The 12,443-nt window shown below is 41.7% G+C and overlaps 1 long non-coding RNA gene across 1 annotated transcript; it reads right to left on the bottom strand.

The window, feature by feature from the left end:
- Window positions 1-203: 203 nt before the first annotated feature.
- On the bottom strand, window positions 204-11,717 carry LOC119861661. Its single transcript, XR_005294976.2, has 3 exons — window positions 11,610-11,717; window positions 8,472-8,613; window positions 204-1,224 (listed from the first exon to the last, which is right to left on the bottom strand). It is a non-coding gene; the product is annotated as an uncharacterized LOC119861661 (long non-coding RNA).
- Window positions 11,718-12,443: the final 726 nt, after the last annotated feature.

The following is a 12,443-nucleotide window of genomic DNA, read 5'->3' as shown; positions in this document are numbered from 1 at the left end:
TCTGAGTCCCTCCTCACATGTACAGCATCATGCATTTATCAACCTTGAGGTGGAATCGGATGATATTCCCAGTCTTAGACCAGGTTCTGGTCTACAGTACTCTGTATGTCAACAGGTCTGCCTGGGTTCAGCCTTTGCAGTGCTTTCCTTCGGCAGTCTGAGAGAATGGGTGTATACAGTGACAGACAGCCCTCTTAAAACAAAACTATTGTTTAATTTTAACAGTAGGAACAGAGCCTTTAGAGAAAAAGTATTTTACAACAAGAAATAGTGTACGCACATCTTGCCACATCTTCTTGCGATTGTGGCCTAAGCAAGTCAAACAACTGCAGACATCCCAGCAGGTGCCTGGGTCAGTCTGGTTTCCCCAAACAGCACTCAAACTATCACTTCCCCAGCCTGACTTTCTTTGTTCCTGACAGTAACCAGGCCTCAACCCAGCTGCTCAAAACCAGTTCAGAAAGTTCCATAGGAACTCAAACCAGATCCTCAAAGCCAACGTTTCTTCCATTATCCCATCACCAACTTAACTGTTTGCTGAGAGGTGTCTTGAGTCATTGTTTTGGCTTTCTGGTTGTTTCTTACAACCCTCCTATTTAACTAAACCAACGTTTTCATACAGTAAACCATCCCAATAACCAGGTCACATTCATAAATTATTACAGAGCAGCTCCACTTACTTCTGTCACACCAAGTATGGAATTATTTGGCCTGAGATGCTACAGGCATATTGGTCTATTTATAGTATTATGAGATATTGCTATTACCAACTTTACACAGCCCATTGAATTTTACTTAACTTTTACAAGTGATATGCTTTTCAAAAAGCTATTTCAGGTTTATATTAAACTTTTTACAAATTATTTTGACAATATAATTTAATTAGTTCACAAATTCTGCATTCTTAAGATTTCATGTTCCATGTTAAGGTGATTAATACTTTGACTAAAGGAAAATTTATTAGCAAATATTTGGAAAATCATTTGTAAGCATAGTTTTTAAAATGGTAATATGTTAATTATTTTTAAATGAAATCATCATGTGTGTGATTATATTTGGGAAGAAAATTATGACATAGCTGATTTTAGGTATTTTTGTGATACATATTTTTTGTACTTCTCAGTGTTAAAGCTATATTTAATACATTGCTCTTGCAATACGAGACTGTGGTGGTGATATTCTAACCTTCATTTTCATGGAAGTGTTGATCATTTTTGCTGAAGCCTGTAAAAAAAAAAAAAATCATTTTTGTTATCTGAAACGTACAGCATATATTAACAATGAACAAGATAATATAATTTTGTGCTCCTCCTTTTTCCACTTAAAAACCTAATTCTACTACTTAAAATTCAGGGCAAATTAAATTTTACAGTGTTATTTTAAATTTATGGAATATGAGCTAACATTACCCACTACTTGTCACAGGTAGCAGATGACAGAGTGAATCTAGTGAAATGTTCATTCCTTTAAACCTTATAAAGTGAGCTTGGTTTCTTATTTTAAAATGCCAAGTTTTATGTAACATTTGCAATAACTTGTGTTTAACTGACTGGTTTTGGCATTATACTGCAATAAAAATCTAGATACACATTGTAGACCAGACTTTCAGACCAATTAGGCATGCAATTACACATGCAAAAGGCATGCACAATTGTGCAGTTAATTTGTGCATGAAATTACTGTGATTGCACATACTAATTGAGTAAATGTGTGCGCAAATGCAAGTAGTCATTTGTGCTAGCAATTATCCAATTTGCATATACAGTCACCGCACTTGCATGAATAAATTAGGCACACTCTTGCACACCAAATGGACCTTGTCTGTTAATCGGTAATCCTTGTTTCATTAGGTCACTTGGCCAACAAATTTTGGGGGAATTCCTTTGCTTTTTTATGCTTTTCAGACAAAACAATGCAATGTTCTACATAAATGAAGCAGGTCCTTTGACTTCTTAATGAAAGGCACAGGGCAAAGAAGGAGAGAACCCTTTTCTGTTATGTATAGCAGTATGGTTCTTCTGTGAATGAAGGGTAAGCTGCAGAAAGTTTGCATATTCTTCATGCTTCATACCTCTCTCCTATAAAGCATGAGGGAAACTTCCTCAGATACACTGGGACTGACACACTCATCTGAATATCAATTACAGAGATAATTTATAAGGAGTAGTTTTTAAAAGTGATCATGGACTGAAAAATGATCCTTATTTTACATTATTTGTCTTCATATAAACAGATTTGCGAGGCATATCCATAAGGTATGATTTCCACATTTGTATGCCTAACAGAAAATGAAGCACTTACATCATAGTTCTCAGTATATTCTGCTTAAAGAGAACCTTTTCTACTTATGGACAACAGGTTTCAGTTAAAATTGGTAGCAGGTCAAATCCTAAACGAATCAGTTCACAAATCATTTAAATAATGAGTTTTTTAAAAAGCATCAGTTTCTTTGATAATCCCAGCCTAAAGAGATAATGAGCAGGATGAAGAAAGTCAAAGAAGTCCAGGCAAATTAAGAAGTGAAAAGCTATCATTAATACCATACAGCGTGGCTACAGATCAGAGTCAGGAAATTTAAATAGAATTTGTTTCTATGGTAAAACAACTTCTGTTTTGTTATGAGAATGAAAATGATAATTCTATTATGTACATCAATGGTATACCCTCCCTTGAAAATTCTGTTAAGTTCTGGTCAAAATCTCTCAACATACAGCAGAAACCAAAGGGGTCCAGAGAAGAGTAACAAAAATGATCAAGGTGTGGAAAGACACATATGGGGAAGAGACCTAAAATAATGGGGCTGTTTGGTTTACAAAGGAAATTAAGTAGGGAGGACACGATAAAGGTAGATAAAACAGTGAATGTTCAAAAGAAGGTAAATTCAGTGTTTCTATTTACTTTCTTATATTACAAGAACAAAGGGACATTCAGTGAAATAGAAAGGAAGCATTTTAAAATTGATAAAAAGGAATATATACATAACACATACCTTGTAGCAATGAATTTCACAGGTTATCATTGAAGCCAGGAACTTAGAAGATTTATATGGATAATGAAAACATCCACAGTTCTACTGGATACGATTATTTATTTTCATATAAGGCATATAAATCCATATATTTCAAAGCATAAACCACCAAATTAAGGGCTTGTCTTCACTTAAAAATTAGGTTATATTAGAATATGACCTTGAGGGCATGGTAACTAAAAAACAGTAACAGGTTTCAGAGTAGCAGCCGCGTTAGTCTGTATTCGCAAAAAGAAAAGGAGTACTTGTGGCACCTTAGAGACTAACAAATTTATTAGAGCATCAGCTTTCGTGAGCTACATGCATCCGATGAAGTGAGCTGTAGCTCACGAAAGCTTATGCTCTAATAAATTTGTTAGTCTCTAAGGTGCCACAAGTACTCCTTTTCTTTTTTTTAAAAAAGAGTAACTTACCTTATAAGAGTTCTTAGAGATATTTTGTCCATACAGATCCTACTCTGAGCGCGTGTATCCATGACTGTGAGATCAGATTCCTTTGGGCCAGCAGTATCTACTGATGATGAGCATGCACCTTGCATGTTCTTGACCTCTCCCCCATAAGGCATAAAGAACAAGGCTGCCTCAACCGTCACTCAGTTCCTTAGCTAATACAGAATTCCAAAGGCTAAAGGACTCCATATTAGAGGGGAAGGGGCCCAGGTTGTGGGATCTGTGTAGTCAAAGCATCTTGACAAACCAAACAGTTATTATAAGGTAAATAATTTTTATTTCTTTGAGTATTTGTCTACATGGACCCCACTCAAAGTGACTGGCAAGCAGTTGTCTCTCTTAGGTAGTAGATGGCAGCAGTCCTATTTAAACACCTACTGTAAGATTGCCCTGCCAAACTGTCCACCACATCTAGAGGCTGTTACTAGAGAATAATGCTTTATAAAGGTATGCATGGAGCTTTAAGGTCTTGTCTATATGACAAGTTAAGGTGAGGCAAACTGAGGTAGAAATCTACTTCACACTAGCCTGCCAAGCACTAACTGTCCATGTGGACCCTGCTGCCATGCACTAGACATTCCCTCATGCACTTAGATCTACTCTCATTTCCAAGTGACCTAGACCAAAGTGCAATAGAAACCTTATAGTGCACAGCAGCAGAGTCATTGACTTATAGACTTTAAGGCCAGAAGGGACCATCATGATCATCTAGTCTGACCTCCTGCACGTTGCAGGACGCACAACCTCACCCACCCACTACTGTTATAGACCCATAACCTCTGGCTGAGTTACTGAAGTCCTCAAATCATGATTCAAAGACTTCAAGTTACAGAGAATTCACCATTTACGCTTGTTTAAATCTGCAAGTGACCCGTGTCCATGCTGCAGAGGAAGGAAAAAAACACCTCCAGGGTTTCTACCAATATGACCCGGGGGAAATTCCTTTCCGACCCCAAATATGGCAATCAGTTAGACCCTGAGCACGTGGGCAAGACCCAACAGCCACACACCCGGGAAAGAATTCTCTTTAGTTACTTAGAGCTCTTGATATTTTCTGCTAGTAGTCACAAATTGGCTATATTCCACTGTAAGCAGGCCCACTATACCATCCCCTCTATAAACTTACCAAGCTCAGTCTTGAAGCCAGTTAGGTTTTTTTGTCCTCCTGCCCCCAGTTCTCCTTGGAAGACTGTTCCAGAACTTCACTATTCTGATGGTAAGAAATTTTCATCTTATTTCAAGCATAAACTTGAAGGCCAATTTACATCCATATGTTCTTGTGTCTACATTGGCACTTAACTCCTCTCCTTCCCTGGTATTTATCCCTCCGAAGTATTTATAGAGAGCAATCATATCTTCCCTCAGCCTTCTTTTGGTTAGGCTGAACAATCCAAGCTCTTTGAGTCTCCTCTCATAAGGTAGGTTTTCCATTCCTTGGATCATCCTAGTAGTCCTTCCACATGAACAGTTTCTGTGCCAAATGACTGGAGGATAGCTAATGTGACAGCAATTTTTAAAAAGGGCTCCCCCAGGGGATCCCAGCAATCACAGGCCTGACTTCAGTACTGGGCAAACTGGTTGAAACTATAGTAAAGAACAATATTGTCAGACACATAGATGAACATAATTTCTTGGAGAAGAGTCAACATGGTTTTTGTAAAGGGAAATCATGCCTCACTAATATACTAGAATTCTTTGAGGGTGGACAAGGGAATCCAGTGGATATAGTATACTTAGATTTCCAGAAAGCCTTTGATAAGGTCCCTCACCAAAGACTTAAGCAAGGTAAGTTGTCATGGGATAAAAAGGAAGCTCTTCTCATGGATCAGTAACTGGTTAAAAAGATAGGAAACAAAGGGTAGGAATAAGTGATCAGTTTTCAGAATGGAGAGAGGTAATTAGTGGAGTCCCCCACAGGTCTGTACTGGGACCAGTCCTATTCAATATATTCATAAATTGTCTAGAAAAAGGGGTGAACAGTGAGGTGGCAAAATTTGCACGATACAAAATTACTTGAGATAACGAAGTCCAAAACTCACTGCGAAGATTCCAAGGGGAGCTCCCAAACTGGGTGCCTGGGCAACAAAATGGCAGATGAAATTCAGTGTTGATAAATGCAAAGTAATGCACATTGGAAAACAATCCCAACTATACATATAAAATGATGGGGTCTAAATTAGCTGTTACCACTCAAGAAAGAGATCTTGGAGTCATTGTGGATAGTTCTCTGAAAACATCCATTCAATGTGCAGTGTCAGTCAAAAAAGCGAACGGAACGTTGGGAATCATTAAGAAAGGGATAGATAATAAGACAGAAAATATCATATTGCTTCTATATAAATCCATGGTATGCCTCCCATCTTGAATACTGCATGCAGATGTGGTCACCCCATCTCAAAAAAGATATATTGGACTTGGAAGAGGTACAGAAAAGGGCAACAAAAATTTTAGGTGTATGGAACGACTTCCGTATGAGAAGAGATTAATAAGACTGGGATTTTTCAGCTTGGAAAAGAGACGACTAAGGGGGGATATGATAGAGGTCTATAAAATCATGACTGTGGAGAAAATAAATAAGGAAGTGTTATTTACTCCTTCTCATAACACAAGAACTGGGAGGGAGGGGGGTCACCAAATGATATTAATAGGCAGCAGATTTTGAACAAACAAAGGAAGTATTTTTTCCACACAACACACTCTGGAACTCTTTGCCAGAGGATATTGTGAAGGCCAAGACTATAACAGGATTCAAAAAAAAAAAAAAAGCTAGATAAGTTCACGGAGGATAGGTCCATCAATGCCTATTAGCCAGGATGGGCAGGGATGGTGTCCCTAGCCTTGGTTTGCCAGAAGCTGGGAATGGGCGACAGGGGATGGATCCCTTGATGATGACCTGTTCCATTTATTCCCTCTGGGGCATCTGCCATTGGCCACTGTCAGAGACAGGATCCTGGGCTAGATGGACCTTTGATCTGATCCAGTATGGCCATTTTATGTGGTCCTGCCATTAGTGCTTGGATCCTCACACAGCATGCAGTAGTTACAGTCACCAAGAATGCTGTCCTAACAGACAAACAATACAAAAACCAGGAGTGCATAGGTTCAAACAGAGGCTCCATCAGAGACAGGAGGACTATGTTTAAGTCCCAGGAAGGGAAAAATTCTTAACAGGTGGAAAAACATATTAAGCCCCTTTAAAAATCTGGTTCCTGTAGGATTGGGAAAAGTCATGTGTCTTTGAACTGGAGGATGGAAGGCAGATATTGCTGCTAGGTGAACCTTAACAGAACTCTTTGAGAGATCTGAATGCTTGAGTGATAACAGGTAACCCAGGATAGTAGGAACACATGTATCCACAGTGTGAACATTATAATGAAAAGCCCATATTCAGAACAGTGTCCTGGCTCAGTATGAGAATGTTGTATACCTCAGCAGACAATCATCTGTCTTCCAGGCTTGCATCCAAGCTGTGATACATAGACAGATGCTAGAGCTGGGTGTAGAATTAGACCATTGTCCTGCCATATATCTGGAGTTATTGACAGCTTGATCTGTGGTTGAATTGATAGGTGCACCATCTCTGAGTACCAAAACTACTGTGCCCTCTCCAGGGCTGTTAAGATGACTCGAACTCTCTCCAGTCTTATTTTCCTGAGGATTCTAGGCATTAGAGGGATCAAGGGAAAAGTGCAGAGAAGATTCCTGTTCCATCAAATCAGAAATACATCCGAGAGGGAGCCTGGAATTCCTTCCATGAAGGAAAACATGAGACATTTGTGGGTTAGAATCATCGCAAACAGGTTTATAATTGGGGGAGGGGCACTTCTGAAAAACTGTCTGAATATTTGAGTCCTTGAGGGATTATTAGTGAAGAGAAAATCATTTTCTGATGAGTTGAGCTTCTAAATCATTCTGAATCCAGGGTAAGTATAGGCTATTAGATTGATGTGTTGCTGAAAACATCATGCTCAGAAGAGAATATCCTCTTGCCCTTCCCTATCTGGTGACACAGTGCATCACCATTGTGTTGTCTGTCACAACTTGAACTATGGTGTCCGGAATTAGAGGCGGATACACCCTGCAACCTACCCAAATGGCCCTGAGTTCTAGTATGTTTATATTTCGTTGGGATTCTGTCAGGGACTATAAACCTTGTGTCTGCAGATGAGCCAGATGTACTCTCCAGCCTTGTTTGGAGACAACTATAATCCAGGTGTTTGAGGGAGGTGTAGACAAATGTTTCCCCGACAGCTATTCTGAGGATCTTTTCCCCAGAGCAGTGCAGAAAGGATGTTCCCTTCTGGGAACAATCATGGGCAGATTCATGCTGCGCCTGGCTGGCAGACTGACTTCAGCCAGCTAGGGAGAAGATGAAGGCAGCATCTGGCATGTTCTGTTACCCAAGTGCAAAGGACATAGGACTCAATTGAGATACAAAATACAATCTTGGTCAAGCCCATAACTCCAATAGAAGATGACTCATGGTGTCTAATGTGTCACAAGGAAGCTATGTTCTTATTGACATTGGCTCTAGAAGCATTTCTATGAACACTATTTACTGGGTAGGAATAAGGGCTGATTCATTTTGATTTATCTAGTGTTCTACTGAGGAAAGATAAAGTATTCTCACGTGCATCCGATGAAGTGAGCTGTAGCTCACGAAAGCTTATGCTCAAATAAATTTGTTAATCTCCAAGTACTCCTTTTCTTTTTGCGGATACAGACTAACACGGCTGTTACTCTGAAACCTCTCACTGTTTAGTGACTTATTGCAACAACTCTTCTCATATCAGCAAATTGTTGACTTAGGGATAAATGTGAAAGCCGTGCCTGTGTGGGTGAGCCGCCATGACCAAGAGCCATGTTGTGAACACCCTTGAAGCTGTAGAAAGGCCTAAGTATAATAGTCAGAATTGATATTGAATTTTCTCCCCTACTATAAATTGCAGATTTGTCCTAGGAGATTAAATAATAGAAATAAGGAAGTATACAACCTGTAAATTGAGGGCTGCAAACCAATCCATGGGATGTGGGAGGGGATTATAGAAGCATGGTTGACCATTCAGAACCAGAAATAATGAATGACCTTGTTTAGTTTTCTGAGGTCCAAGATAGGATGCCATCCACCTTTCTTCTCTGGAATAAAGAAGTGGGAATATAAACCTCTGCTCAGGAATCCCAAGGACACCTCACTATTGCATCTATATGAAGGAGACTCCCTATTTCCCGCTGAAGAATGCTCTCATGAGTGGGGTTACCAAAAGAGATGAGGCTGGAGGGTGAGGAGTAGTCAGAGACTGGAACTGACTCATATGGTATAGGCGCTGACTCCATTGGCAGCCAGCCCCCCCTCACTCTCCAGCACCTCCCACCTGCCAACTCCTCTCCCTCCCACCTCCTCCTGCCTGCCACGGATCAGCTGTTCCGTGGCATGCAGGAGGCGCTGGTGGGAGGGGAAGGAGCAGGGACGGGGCATGCTCGCAGGAGAGGAGGAACTGGCAGGAAGAGGTGGGGTGGTGGTGAAGCAAGGGGCAGGGGAAGAGGCAGGGTGGGAAGGGGTAGAGTGGGGGCAAGGCCTGGGACTGAGCACTCCCAGAAAAAGGAAGAAGCCAGCACCTTCAGAACACATATATCGAACAAGGAAGACAAGCATTTGCCAAATGGAGGGAGGAAATTGTATAGATTTGAATGAATTTGTCCAGGACTCTTGTCAATATCAAATCACAGTGGAATGCCGTATTGGGGCAACTGAAAACAGAAGATGACAGTATTGATAGACGTAGAAGTGATAGTAGTAAAGGTGGAATGGTACTGAGTTGTTACCAAAGTCATCATCCGATTTAGAAGGCAGAGGCTGCCCTCAGGTAGATTTTCCTCTCTCTTTTTAGCTGGTGCCAGGGATAGTGATCAGTGCCAGAATAGTTTTAAAACTCTGCTCTTTCCTACTATGGGCAGCAGGAGTCACTGACAGTCCAAAGGGGATCTGTACTGGAGGATCAGCAGCATTGACGAGATGCTAGGTATCTTTGAACCGAGGAGACTGGGGATCCATTAGCAACCTTGTGTGAAGACACCCTCTCTGCTGCATCTAGAGTTATGTAGAAGCTATAGGTACAAGGTCGCAAAGGACAATGACTCAGTTCCTTCTCTCACCACTCATAGCAATGAGATGGAACTAAGTGACAGCTGGGGAGGCCTCACCCTCATAGCCTCAGGGGAGGGGAATGAGGACACACAGTGCCCCAACAGACACTGCTGGTCAAAAAGAATCCAATTCTGTGTACATGGGGCATATGAGCATCTAGTGTAGGAACCATGTGGACAAAGGTAGCCTCAGAAGAACACAATGTTTAAAATTTCTGTATGTCACTTTGCAGCCTGTGTAGACAGAGACAAGTCATGTTTAACATCATGTCAGGTGAACAAGGGGGTTTATCCATAATTATGAAACATGATGTTAAACATGACTTGTTTCGGTTTATGCTGACTGCAAGGTCAGTGGCTGGGTAATCTAAACTAAGAAAATGTGTGTTTAACACGTGCTAATTAAAACATGCTTGCTATCATGTTTCAAAACACCATGTATTGTTCCAGTGTACACTGCACCTTAGTTAACACTAGTCTTCATGGCCATGTTCGAACATGACCTTATTTTCTAGTGATGAGAAACCTAGTGATGGAAGATAGTAAAAAAAGGCTCCTAAATGCCACCTACCTGCCTCAATGGGTGGGGGAACTTGATGGGTCCAGCCATAGGCGCCAACTCTGTGGGTGCTCCAGGGCTGGAGCACCCATGGGAAAAAATGGTGGGTGCTGAGCACCCACCTGCAGCCCCCCTCCATCAGCTTCTCCCTCTCTCCCCCAGCACCTCTCGCCCACCAGTGGCCCCACCGATCAGCTTCTTCCCCCTCCCTCCCAGCACCTCCCACCCACTGCATATCAGCTGTTGTGTAGCATGCAGGAGGCGCTGTGGGGGAGGGGGAGGAGTGAGGGCGGGGCACACTCAGGGGCAGAATGGGGTAGGGCTTGGGCAAAGGTTGGAGTGATGGCAGGGCCTGGGGCAGAGTCGGGGAGGGGGATTTGAGCACCCCTCGGCACATTAGGAAGTTGGCGCCTCTGAGTCCAGCAGTGAAAGGGGACAGTCCCAGCAGCAAGAGAGAGACACAGACAGACATTCACCAAGGGACATGAGGAAGCTCCTCCCCTCAGGAGTCCCTGGCACACATTGACCAGCTGGGGGAAAGGGGTGCTGATTGGCCAGCATTCCCCAGCTCCCAGGATTTAACCCAGTGTGGAGGCCATATGGAACCTTTTTTGGCTCCATGCCAGCAGCCCACCCTTACCCACCTGGACTGGAAATGGGAATCAGACCCGACAGATGCTACTGGTCTAGCCAATCATCTGTTTGAGGGTCAGGAAGGAATTTTTTCTCCCATGGGACAAGTGGCAGAGGACCAGGGAGTTTTCTGCCTTCTTCGCAGTACCATAAAGCCACAGACTTAAGTAGGAATGCGCTTAGTACCTAGCTGAGATACTTGGGTGGAGTTGTTTATTCATCGCAATTTATGGCCAGTTTCCAGTGCAGTTAAAAAGGATAAGATGAACAGTTCCCAGAGGTAAAAGGCCTGGGATTGTGGTGATGGGCTTTGGGCCCATGGATGACACCATGTGGCCTTCATAGACCAAGGTCCCCACACTTCTGCACCCTTTGTCCCACTCAGAGGGAAGATGGTACTAGAACTCAGAGAGCTGAGTCCTGGGGAGTAGGCTGAGGAGAGCCTACCCCATGTTATGCATTATATGGTAAGGAGCCCTGTAACCCTCATACTTGAGCCAATTAAATGCCTGGTATAGGAGCGAATGGGTGATGGGCAGGTAGTGCCCATCCCATGTTAAAGTTTAATAAAAGTTGAAGCCTGCCACTTAGTTCTATGCAAGTGTCTGCCTTCATTTTTCCCCCACTATGTGTGCATCAAGGACAGGTTGTTCTACAACTGCCCAATGTGAGGTTTCTTGCCCCGCCCTTGGAAGCATTTGGTACTGACTATTGTTGGAGACAGCATACTGGAGATATGAACTCCTAATGTGGACAGATAAGGTAATTCCAATGGTCTGCTAGCAGTTTCCCTTACCAAGTTATTCTATTGTATAAGTTCCCTCTTCCATTTTAGAGTTCCCTTTCTGGTCTTGGGATTTTTCTGTGACTTGCCCGGCAGAATCCAACTGTAAGATTTTTCCCTCTGAGAAGGAGATCAGAGCATACAATTTCACTTTTGGAGCTTCCTCTATGGATGGAAGAGGATCAACAAGAGACTAAGAAAGATTTGGTGAGGTTAGTTTGGGTTACACTTGGACATCACAAGATCCTCACAAGACTGGATAGCAAGAATCCTAAAGTTATGCCTAATTATTGTGGCAGTTTCAGAGGGACTAACAAAAGGCAACAGATTAGATTATTGTGAATTTGGTATATTCCACCATGATATAAACTATAGCTTTGATCATTCACCTTCACTTTAAAGAAGATGGAGATTGATGTGAACTGAAACAAAGCCTTAATCTTCTGCATCTCTCTCACGAAATACAGAGTTTAACTAAAAAGTCCTTTTAGCATTAAACAAATATGTAGAGTGACTAAAGAGCCTAAGAATTCCATGTACACACAGAAAGACTTTGGCTACATGAAATAAACATGCCACTCATCAGGACAGAGTAACTCCTTTGCCACTTGTGACACTGAACTTCAGAAGTTTGTTTTATTAAACTAGGCCATGGGGAAAAAAAAACAATGGTGACATCATGCTGGCAGCCACTAAAAAAGCAGTGATCATCATCAATTTGTTTGGTAATCAAGTGGCTACAATAAATATTTCCAGAAGAAATCCATTATAATGCTATACACCATTAGTGAATTATTCCAGTAGCTAGTGGATACTTAAATGAATTAGATATCCAAATGGCCTAAT

Source organism: Dermochelys coriacea, chromosome 9 (assembly GCF_009764565.3).
Source record: "Dermochelys coriacea isolate rDerCor1 chromosome 9, rDerCor1.pri.v4, whole genome shotgun sequence".
Classification (NCBI taxonomy): Eukaryota; Metazoa; Chordata; order Testudines; family Dermochelyidae; genus Dermochelys; species Dermochelys coriacea.
This window is presented reverse-complemented; position numbering and strand designations above follow the sequence as displayed.